Genomic DNA, 11,947 nt, shown 5'->3' with positions numbered 1-11,947 from the left:
CGGATCACCTGAGGTCGGGAGTTCAAGACCAGCCTGACCAACATGAAGAAACCCTGTCTCCAGTAAAAATACAAAATTAGTTGGGCGTGGTGGCACATGCCTGTAATCCCAGCTACTGGGGATGCTGAGGCAGGAGAATTGCTTGAACTTAAGAGGCAGAGGTCGCAGTGAGCTAAGATCTCTCCATTGCACTCCAGCCAGGGCAACAATAGCAAAATTCCATCTCAAAAAAAAATAAAAAATAAAAAACAAACAAAAAAAAAAACAAAAAACACCTCAATAATAGAAAGTGAAACTTTCAGTGTCAAATATGCTGCAGATATTAGTTTGGTGCAAAGATAATTGCTATTTTTCCAATAAAAGTAATGTCTACTATTTCTTCCAACGAAAATCTTTTGCTATTTAATTTAACTTATGAGTTTGGGGACATAATCTTTCAATTTATTACAGTGAAATTTCTAACCAGATGTTCGAAAGGAAAGAGGTAACACCTTACCTACATTTTCTGTAATTTAATTTTTGAATTATTTTTGTAAATTAACATTTTAAATTCTTTAACGTTTTGGAAAATATCAGTTTATTTTATAATCCTTTGGTGAAAATTATATTTCCCAAAGATTCATGGTATATAATTCCCGCACCTATCCTACCTCTTTCCTCCTTTTCATGGCTGACTCTGTTTCTTTATGTGTTTTCTAACTGTACACAATGAGCTTCGAGTTTTCTGTAGTAGATATAGTTGTTTCATTCAGTATATTTTGATAATGAAATCTCTGAAAGAGAAATATATTCACTTCTGCCAGAAATACAGATAAAATAATTTATGTTAATTTCAGTTTATGCTCATTGGATTTAATATCTTAAAAATAAAATAAAATAAAACTTTGCTTGAGCCAATTTCCCCATATTTACATTCAGTGAACAAAAAAGCAGGATTTGTCCTAAGTAGAGTTTCCCATATTCACACATATCCATATACGTGTGAGTCTTTTTCTGAGCTCTATGCCAAAATACTGACCTATTTGTCTTTCCTTTCTTTGATACCACACTGTTGAAATTATTGCTGCTTTGCAATTAGTCTTGATGGAATATTTTTCTTATCTAACATCATTTTCGATACCTTGCTTGTTTTTTACCCTATAAACTTTTAGATGCTCATTTTAAAGTCACCCTGGCAATTTCCAGAAAACAAAACAAAGTAAAACGAAAAACCTGCTCCAATGTCAGCTGTATTAGACTGACTGCTCTTAGTCAGTGTGGGCTGCTTTAACAAATTACCACATCCTGGCAGGCTTAAACAACAGAAATTTAATATTTCTCAAGGTTCTGGAGCTTACAAGTCCAAGTAAGGACTTTCGTCTGAATTACAGATCCTGCCTTGTAGTGGGATCTTTACATGGCGTCAAGAGGGCAAGAGAGGTCTCTGGACTGTCTTTTATAAGACATTTGTTAGCGCCCTACCCTGTTGGCTAAACAACTTCACAAGGTCCCCATCTTCTAGTTACTAAAACTGAGGGTTAGGTTTTTTGTTTGTTTGTTTTGTTGTTGTTTTGTTTTGTTTTTTGTTTTTTTTGTTTTTTTTTGAGACGGAGTCTCGCTCTGTCGCCCAGGCTGGAGTGCAGTGGCGCGATCTCGGCTCACTGCAAGGTCCACCTCGTGGGTTCACGCCATTCTCCTGCCTCAGCCTCCCGAGTAGCTGGGACTGCAGGCGCCCGCCACCTCGCCCGGCTAATTTTTTGTATTTTTGGTAGAGACGGGGCTTCACCGCGTTAGCCAGGATGGTCTCGATCTCCTGACCTCGTGATCCGCCCGCTTCGGCCTCCCAAAGTGCTGGGATTACAGGCGTGAGCCACCGTGCCCGGCCCAGGGTTAGGATTTTAACATATGCATTTTGGGGAGACACAACATTTAGTCTATAACAACTCTCTAGAACAATTCAGGGAATTGTACATCTATAATACTGAGTCCTTCATGACACGGGCATGGTATAGCTCATTTAAGTCTTTGTTTTTCACATTAACTACATGGTTTTTATAGTGAATATCACACATATTTTACTAACTTTAGTGTGTTGGTTAGATACTATTGCAAACATTATTTTTAAATTTTATGTTCATATTTTTGTGACTGTAATAAAATACAGATTTTATACCAGTTTGCATTCAGTAAAATTTCTTTATTCATTTTATTATGGTTGTTAGATTCACCTGAAGTTTCCATGTCTAAAATTAAGCCATCTGGGAATAAATATAGACTTATGACTTCCTTTCCAATTTATCTTTTTCTATGTTGTAATTTCCCGGATATATATAGTCGAAAAATAAATATAAAGTTATAAATAGATGAAATAGAAAACACATATAATAGAGTAAATAATACCACATTTGGCTCACTAAAAAATAAAATTAGAATTATTAAGGTTCTAGCAAGGCTGTCAAAAACAAAAGTGATACAAATTATGACTATCGAAGATGAAAGTCTGGACATTAATACATACCCAACAGATATTAGAAAGACAATAAAAGGATAACATGTCAACTTTGGAATATAGGTATAACAATAAAGTTTATTCAAAGACACATATATGAAAAAGGAGGAATAGTAAACCTAAACACCTGATATCTGTTAAACTATATAAATTAATAATCAATAACTTTCCTACAAAGCAACTCCCAGGACTGTAACAAAAGTTTCTTATAAAACATTTAAGAAAAATGTGAGAAGAATCTTAGTTTCTTTAAGATCATGAAAAATGGTTTTCCTACGTTTGAACTTTTCTACATTTTAAAATAAAATCATATATCCAATTTATTAAAACATGCACAAGTAATACATACAATTTTGTCTATTACAAATTGAAAACATATACAAGAATTATTCTTTAAAAAATAGACTAAACATTTAGATCACTGATTTTTATCCTTGTTTTTTCATATACATAAAAGAATTCCAAATTTATCTCATGCATAGCCTTAGTTGCATCAAATAAGTTTTGATTATAACATCAACATCATCAATTTGTATAAAATATTTTCTAATTTCCACTTTGACTAAATTTTTGATCCATGCATATTTTAGAAGAGTATATGCATCTTCTAAATTGATGTACAGTAATTTTTTTCCAGTTATCTTTTAAAAATTATTTAAAAATAATTTTAAAATTATTATAATGCTTAAACTGTAATTTGAGAATGAAATGAAAATTATCACAATATTTGAAATGTGGGAAGATTTTATTTATGAAGTAGAATATGGTCAATTCTGATAAATAGTCCAGATTCAATTATAAATATGTACTCTAATGGATTCAGTTTTCCATACAGAGATAGATAGATAGAGTGAGGGTGAGAATGAGAGAGAGAGAGAGAACACACATGAGGATATGGATGCAGATGTGGTTTTAGAGGTAGATGTAAACACTCTTGTAAAGAAACTACCAAATTGTTGTCCAAAGTGGAAGCATGATTTTATATCACCACTAAAAATCTAATTAGAAATCTAATTTTGACACTTGCTTACTGGCTATTAGTTTTTAGCTCTTTTAAATTTAAGTTATTCTAATGAATATATAATGAACCCTCATTTTAGACTTAATATGCATTTCCCTAATAATTTTGAACTTTAAAAAATTGTCCTTTTAAAATACGTTCTCTTGTGGAGTGTCTGTTCAAATCTCTTGGCATATTTTTAGCTTTATCATCTTAAGTTTTAGTTTTGAGGGTTCTTCTACATCATAATTGTAAGCTCTTTATCAAGCAAACAAAATTTGAATATTTTCTGCCAATATGTGTTAAATTTTATTTTATAAATGGTGTCATCCAGGCTCAGCAGCTCTTACCTATAATCCAAACACTTTGAGAGGCCAAAGTGGAAAGGTCATTTAAGCCCAGGAGTTTGAGACCAGCCTGGGCAACACAGGAAGACCCTGTCTCTGTGAAAGAAAAAACAAAAAACAAAAACAAAAAAAAAAAAAAAGAAAAGAAAAAGCTGGGCCTAGTGGTACACACCTGTGGTCCCAGCTACCGGGGAAGCTGAGGCAAGAGGATCACTCCTCCCCATAGGTTGAGGGTACAGTGAGCTGTGATCACACCACTGCACTGCAGCCTGGGCAACAGAGTGAGACTCTGTCTCAAAAAAATATAGATGGTGTGTTATAAGAGAACATTTAAATATCGATCAAGTCTAATTTATCACTTCTTGTTTTCATTAGTGTATATATTTTGAAACTAAGAAATATTCGTTTAAATATTGATCAAGTCTAATTTATCACATTTTTTCTTGTTTTCATTAATGTAAATGTTTTGAAACTAAGAAATATTAGTTACCAACAAATGGTGAGAATTTGTCTTTTCTTTTTTTCTCAAGGCTTTAGAGTTTTAGATTATATGTTTAGGTTTATGATCCTTGTATAATGGTGTAATGTGTGTGTATGGGAGGTATTTATGGCTAATGTAAAATTACTTTTTTTATACAGATAAATAGTTGGTTTCCAGAATTCATTTGACTAATTTCTGTAGTTCTGAAAAACAGCTGATTCTGACAAATCTTCCAATGATCTCCTTGCTTTTATGGTGGAGAGAATTGTAGAAAATCATTATGCCACCATTTTTCCTGACATCACCCCTCTTTTTGAGATTTTAAGTCTATCCTATTGTACTTTGGCTTTCGTTCTTTCTTTTGGGAATTCAATTACTATTCTCATTTTTTAACAAGTAATGTGTGTCTATCAGTTCATCTAACATTTTATTTGGTTTTGCTTTTCAGCTGTTTTACAGTGTTATATATGATATGGTTGATTACAAAAATGGCCATAAATTGCTCCCATTCCTGTACACATACCACTTCTGAAGGCAATTTTATTTTCCTCCCCTTAAGAGGTGGAGTCTCTTCTCCACTCCTTATAACTGGGATATAACTTGTTTTGATCAACAGGACATTCACAAATATTACATAAGCAGAATCTTTCAAACTCTTCCAATTTGTAGCTTAGTTGTTTGATTCTGAAGGCAATTTTATTTTCTCCTTCTCAAGAGGTGGAGTCTCTTCTCTACGCTTTAAGACTGGGCTTGACAGTATAGCTTGTTTTGCGTTGTTTTGAGTGTTTTGAGGACATTTACAAACATGATGTTAGCAGAATTATTCAAACGATTGCAATTTGGAGCTTAATTGTTTGATTCTCTTGGGAACCCTGTCATCATCTTCATGTTAAGATTGGCTTATTTGCTGGATGACGAGAGACACATGACCAAGCAAATCCATTGTCCTATTTAGAAACCGCTAACTGTCAGATATGGTATTGAGGCCAACACAGATCTTACAGTACCAGCTCAGCTTGCCCAAAATAGCACCCAGTTGTCTCGTTGAATTATGAAAAATGGTAAATGCCTTTTTTATGCTGCTAAGTTTGGGGCTGGATTGATATGCAGTTAAAATTAGAAGATCTATGTGGTTTTCCTCTTATTCATACTAACTGGAGTATCCTTAAATTGTGGATTGGTGTGTGGATTCATGAAGTTTTGAAAATTTGGGGTTGTTATCTTTTTAAAATTGCTTTTGCTGTCTTCTCTCTTCATGTTCTTTATTGTATCCCAGTTAAAAGTATATCATAACTATTAAGACTGTCACATATATCTTGTATGTTCTTATATATTCTACTTTTTTTGGTGTGTGTTTGCTGTCTATGCTAAAATTTGGGCATTTGTTATACATATGTCATCCTGCTTTATTAAGTCTGCGTTCTGTTATGCCCAGTATGGTATTACAAACACACACATTTTAAGCTTTTAATTCTTGATATTTTATTTGTCTATCAGAGGATGTCTATATCATTCTTCTGTATCAATGGCATTTCTGTGGTAAATTTATTATCTTTATATTTTTGGCTGTATTTTACCCATTTCCTTTAACACATTAATTAGACTTATTTTAAAGCCATTTTCTACTAAATCTATTAGCTGGGCCATCTGTTCATTTGTTTTTCTATATACTCTTTCCTCTTATTATTAATAAAATGTAATTCTTACGTGACTAATAATATTTTGTTGTTTTCTGTGTGTTGGAGGCTAAGGAACACAAGATAAGATTATGTTTTCTCCAGAGTGAGCTGCTTCTTCAGCTGGAAGGTTGATAAGAAGCTGAATAACTCAATCATATCAAAGAAATAACTTAGTAAGGCCTGAGTTTGAGTTTTTGGAAGACCTTCTCTGTCTGGTTTGTTCTCAATCACAGGGTGTATCTTTCAAGGACTTTCCTTGGTAAGCATGGAGGGCATTTGTCTCTTTAGTCTTCAAGGATGGGGCAGATTCCCTTCATGCCTTCTGGAGTTTCAGTTCATTAGCATCCCGCCACATGAAGAGTCAAAGTAGACCAAGCATCTTGAAGGAAACATTGGTCATGTGTTTGAGAACATCCAAGTCTTCAATATTGTCACAGCAACCCTATTTGAACACCAAAATCGTTGCTGGATTCTCTTATCCCCCAAAAGAAATCTGTGAATGATCAAGCTCAGATTCCCAACTTCTAGTAGCCCCCATACAAAATATATTTCCCCAAAGGAAAAATCAAGTTATGTTCTTTGTCAGTACACGCTATTTTTCTTGCATATCTTGCATATTCTCTTTTCAGAATCCATTCCATCAGTTGTGACTTTATATTTAGTACTGAAATACTTCATGATATTTCACTCTATTTTTCAAATGCGTTTGTCTTTGCGCCGCACTCTTCTGCATAATGTTAGCATTCAGAAAAGAACCTGTCAGGGAAGCCATCCATGTCTTTGAGGCCCTTCAAGTTTCCCATATGTTACTGCAGCCCTCTGAACCTTCTAAAAGCTGTTTCTCCAAAGAGAAACACAGCATCACTCCGCTACGATGTCCAAGCATCCAGTGTTAGAAAATAAAAACAATTCTGGTGGTAGTTGTCTCACTCACTTCCAAATCGTTGCTCTCACTCTGAAATTTCATCTTTTTCTAGTCTTAATGAGGAATAATTGACAGATAAAAATTGTATATGTTTAAGTTATACAACATGATAATTTTGACGTATGTTTACATTTTGAAATGATTACCACAATCAAGCTAATTCATATAACTATTACCTCACATAGTTAACAATATTTTGTGGTGAGAACACTTTGGATCTACTCTCTTAGCAAATTTCAAATCTATAATATGAATTTATTAACCATAGTTACTATGCCATACATGAGATTCCCCCATCTGATAATTGAAAGTTTATATCCTTTGATTGACATCTGGACATCTCCCTCACCCTCGAGCCCCTGGCAGCCATCATTCTACTCTCTGCTTCTGCGATTTCAACATTTTTAGATGCCAAATGTAAGTAAAATCATACAGTATTTGTCTTTTTGTGTCTGGCTTATTTCACTTAGCATAATGTCCTCCAGGTTCATCCAAGTTGTCACAGATGGCAAGATTTTCTTTTCTTTATGGATGAATAATATTCTATTATACGCGCCCATATTTTCTTTATCCATTCACGTGTAAATGGTAACTTAGGTTGTTTTATATCTTTACTATTGTGAATAATGCTGCAATAAAAATGAGTGTGCAGATACATCTTTGAGATACTGACATTTTTTTTTTTTTAGATGTATACCCAGATGTGGGATTGCTGGATCATATGGTAGTTTTAAGCTTTCGGAAACCTCCATACTGTTTTCCATAATGGTTGTTCCTATTTACATTGCCACCAACAGTGCATAAGGGTTCCCTCTTCTCCATACCCTCCCCAACACGTGTTATCTCCTGCTTTTTAATACTAAAGATCCTAACAGGTCCAAGGTGCTTTCTCACTGTGGTTTTAATTTTCATTTCCCTGATGCATAGTGATGTGGAGCATCTTTACACATAACTGTTGACCGTTGGTACATCACCTTTGGAAAAATGTCCATTCAGATTTTTTGCTCATTTTTAAATCATGTTTTTTGTTTTGGTTTGGTTTATGCTACTGAATTGTATGAGTTCCTTATTTTGAATATTAATCCCTTATCAGATATATGGTTTGCAACATATTTTTAAAATTGTATCAGTTGTCATTTTGTTTTGCTGATTTGTGTTTGTTTTCTGACCAGAAACATTGTGCTTTGATATGGTCCCACTTGTTTATTTTTGCTTTTATTTCACGTGCTATCGGTGTCATATCCAAATTGCCAAGATCAATGTCAAGGAGCTTTTCACCTATTTTCTCCTAGGAGTTTTATGGATTCAAGTCCTAAGTTTAAGTCTTTAATCTGTATCGAGTTAATTTTTGTTTATGGTATAATAAAAAAGTCCAATTTTATTCTCCTGCATATGGATATACAGTTTTCCCAACAACATTTATTAAATGGACTATACTTTTCTTATTGTGTATTCATGGCATCCCTATCTAAAAGTGCTTGACCATATACAGATTAGTTTATTTCTGGGCTCTCTATCCTGTTCCATTGGACTATGAGTCTGTTCTTATTTCTGTACTATACTGTTTTGATTAGTATATGTTTGTAATGTAGTTTGAAGTCATGAAGCGTTATGTCCCCAGCTTTGTTCTTTCTCAAGATTGCTTTGGTTAGTCAGGGTCTTTTACAGTTTCATATGAAATTTTAAGATTTTTTTTCTATTTCTGTGAAAAATGCCATTGGAATTTTGAAAGATATTTCATTAATTCTGTTCTCACTCTGAAATTTTATTTCATGTGGCTCTTGTTGCTTCTACAAATTTGTATTTTAAATACCAGGCTTTTGTACTTTACCTTTTTTCTATTTATTGTTAGTGAAACATTGTTCTATTTCAACTTACTGTATTGTCCTGAGACCATAATTTCATGAAGATTGTATTAGGAAATTTACCTGAACACAACATAGAAAATAAAAGGATGGGAAAAAGAAGGTAGGGAGTCAGCCTGTAAAAACGTTTTTAATAACACGTAATTCAATTCACCTTTTCAGAACCTAAAGAGTGGCAATGATAATGGAGTGAATTGGTGGTATCCCATGAAGTCAAACAACCCTTACAGAAATGAGTCCCTATTATGTACCAAACACAGATCTACACATATGAGATACAACAATGAATAAAACAAGCATAAGTCACATCCACAGGGAACTTAGGGAAAAACAGATAATAAATTAAATATACAATAAATAAATAAATAATGTATTTCGTTACAAAGAGAGGTGTGCTATGAAAATAAAAATAGAATAAAGTCAGAAGGTTAAAATTGCTAGACATGGATTGGTGGCTTGCAATGTCAAATAGAGTGGCAAAGTTAATACTTGATGTCATAAGGTAATACAGGATTTGATATAAGTGGAATTTATAATATTCTGTAATTGAATTGTTGAGTGTGGGAAATTCTAAGGTTGTTGTAAAGATATACTCACTTGTTATATATGGTTCTTTTATTTCATAAGGCAGCAAGTCATTAATTCTAATTTATCTGTAGATGATTCTGAATTTTGAACTTATACAATTATACATTCTGGAAAAATGATATTTTAATTACTTACTTTCTGGATCTTACATTATTTTCCTTATTTAACTAGCTAACACCTTTAAATTTTAACAGAAAGCAATGTTTTCTTATTCTTAATTTCTTAGGGGGAAAGTTTCATGAATGAACATGAGGTTTGTCTGCAGCTATTTTTTTTACTACAGGCATTATCTGATGATGTAAGTTCCTGTTATTCATAAATTGTTAAACATTTTTTGAATGCTTATATACTTGGACTTTATCAAATGCCATGGTAAAGCAATTGAAAGGATCATGTGGCTTTCTTTCAGTCTGACAGAATAATGAATAACTCTTATTTTCACAAGCTGACTTATATTACTGAAACAAGTTTGGTAGTGTTTTTTCATGACTTTTGAAGATATATTTATAGTAAATATTACCTTTCAATTTAACTTTTGAGTCATGTCTTTATATGTTTTGTTATAAATGTTATTCTGGTCTCATAAAATAGTTGGACATTGTTTCTTCTTTTTAAAAAATATCTCAAAGAATTTTTAAGTTACATATTTTTTCTTTCAGCGTTTGGAAAATTCATTTGTGAATTTTTTGAGTTTGAATTTTCACTGTAGGAAGATGATTACATTAGGATACAATTTATTTAAGAGATATCATAATTTTTGTCTTCTTGAGTCAAACTATGGATTGTATTTTTCAAGGAATTTTTCAGCTTAATCAAATATTCAAAGTTATTAGTATCAACTTGTCTGATCATCTTATTTTAATCTTTATACTGTCTCTCGAACTACTACTAATGGCCATTTTTTCATCCTTGATGCTTATAATTTCTACCTTCTCTCCATGTACTTCTCAGTTTTATTATAGTTTTATTAGGTTTATTAATCTTGTGAAAGTACTACAATTTGGCTTTATTGATTTTCTATTGAATACTGCTTTCTATTTCAATAATATATGCATTGGATTAAACCAGGCTTCTTTGCTCTCTTCTCAAGATGTTGTTTTGTTCATTTATTTCTAGCTTTCTTCCCATCTGCCTTATGTATTTGAGTGTATTTCCTTCTTACCATGACTAAAACAGCATCTACACATTTTAATATGTTAGCAGGTACCACAACATGTGTACATTTGATTCGCTGACATTTATGGATAATAACTTCATGCTCCTACGTTTGATTAAGTTTGGTGACTATTCTAACACATTTGAAAGACCTTCTATTCTGTATTCACTGCAACTAGCATTCCATTTATGTCAATTTGGTCAATTTTTTGAATCATATTGTTTACATTTCCAGTCCCCATAATGATATTTTTGGCCTCTTCTATTAACGTATGAGATACATGTGAAAAATGTTTCAATAGCTATTAGGGCTTTCACAATATCTCTTTTGTATTCTGTCAAATTTCACTTTAATATATTTAATTTTGTTCCACACATAAAATATACTTTTATTCTGGGCTGAATTCTTTGTGGGAGCTGTTCTATTTTTTGATTTACACATACTGTTAATGTGCAGTCCTTCAAGAATCCTAACTTTAATTCTGCCATATTTCACAGGTTTCTTCTTTAATGGGCTCTGAATTTCATCTTTTGTCATCACAGACCCAGGAGATTAGCAAGCACTCTACTCAGCCTTTTTAGCCTCCCTTGCACGGCTTTTCGGTAAACACAATCCTTCCTTGGGAAAAGCAGCTTTTGAGTTTGCAGGCATATCTCTGTCTCTGGGTCATGACCTCTCATATCATCACTGCTTGCCTGATTCAGTGTTGGTTCAAAATATTTTCTTATAATATTTGTTCAGCTTGCTCATTTTTTGTTTCTTTTCCAGCAGAAGAGTTAGTCTGAAATGACAATGTTATATTCTCATAAGTATAGTTCTGTCAGATTCTGATTTTAACATTGCTTCACAGATTGCAATGAGAAGTTATCTTTTCTGAGGTCTGTTAAATTAATTTCATGTTTTTAAAAACCCTATTTTTAAAAGTCCAGATTTTTCTCTGTATTATTTTAAGGTAATACTGGCATTTGCAATGTAAGAGTTTCTTCTAGGCATATTTTATTAAAATATTTAAACAGGGAAAAGTAAAAATTTACTACACTGCAACAGTCTGCTTTAAATTTTTCTTTATTGTAAAGTCTAAGGGTTTCTGGAATCATTTCATAGCGTCTGTGTAATAAAGACTCATTTTCTAGAGGCATTTAATCAACAAGAGTTGAGATCACTTTTTAAATGAGCTCTTCTCATCCTGACACATAGATTCGAAATACCTTATCTGAACATGATTTTCCAAGTTTATGCTTTTGATTACACCTGGGTAGAAACTGTGTTTCCTCCCTCTAATCTGTTGCCTCATATTCTTTTCAGCAACTGAAACAGCATATGTTAAGGCAATGAGGCACGGCCACCCTCTGGGCTTTCATATGCCAGAATAAAGAAAATGAATGTTAATGCCAAAAATAAAGAAGCATATTAAAATG

This window comes from Gorilla gorilla, chromosome 17 (genome assembly GCF_029281585.2).
Source record: "Gorilla gorilla gorilla isolate KB3781 chromosome 17, NHGRI_mGorGor1-v2.1_pri, whole genome shotgun sequence".
NCBI classification, from domain to species: Eukaryota; Metazoa; Chordata; class Mammalia; order Primates; family Hominidae; genus Gorilla; species Gorilla gorilla.
The sequence above is the reverse complement of the archived record's forward strand: the minus strand, read 5'-3'. Positions refer to the sequence as shown.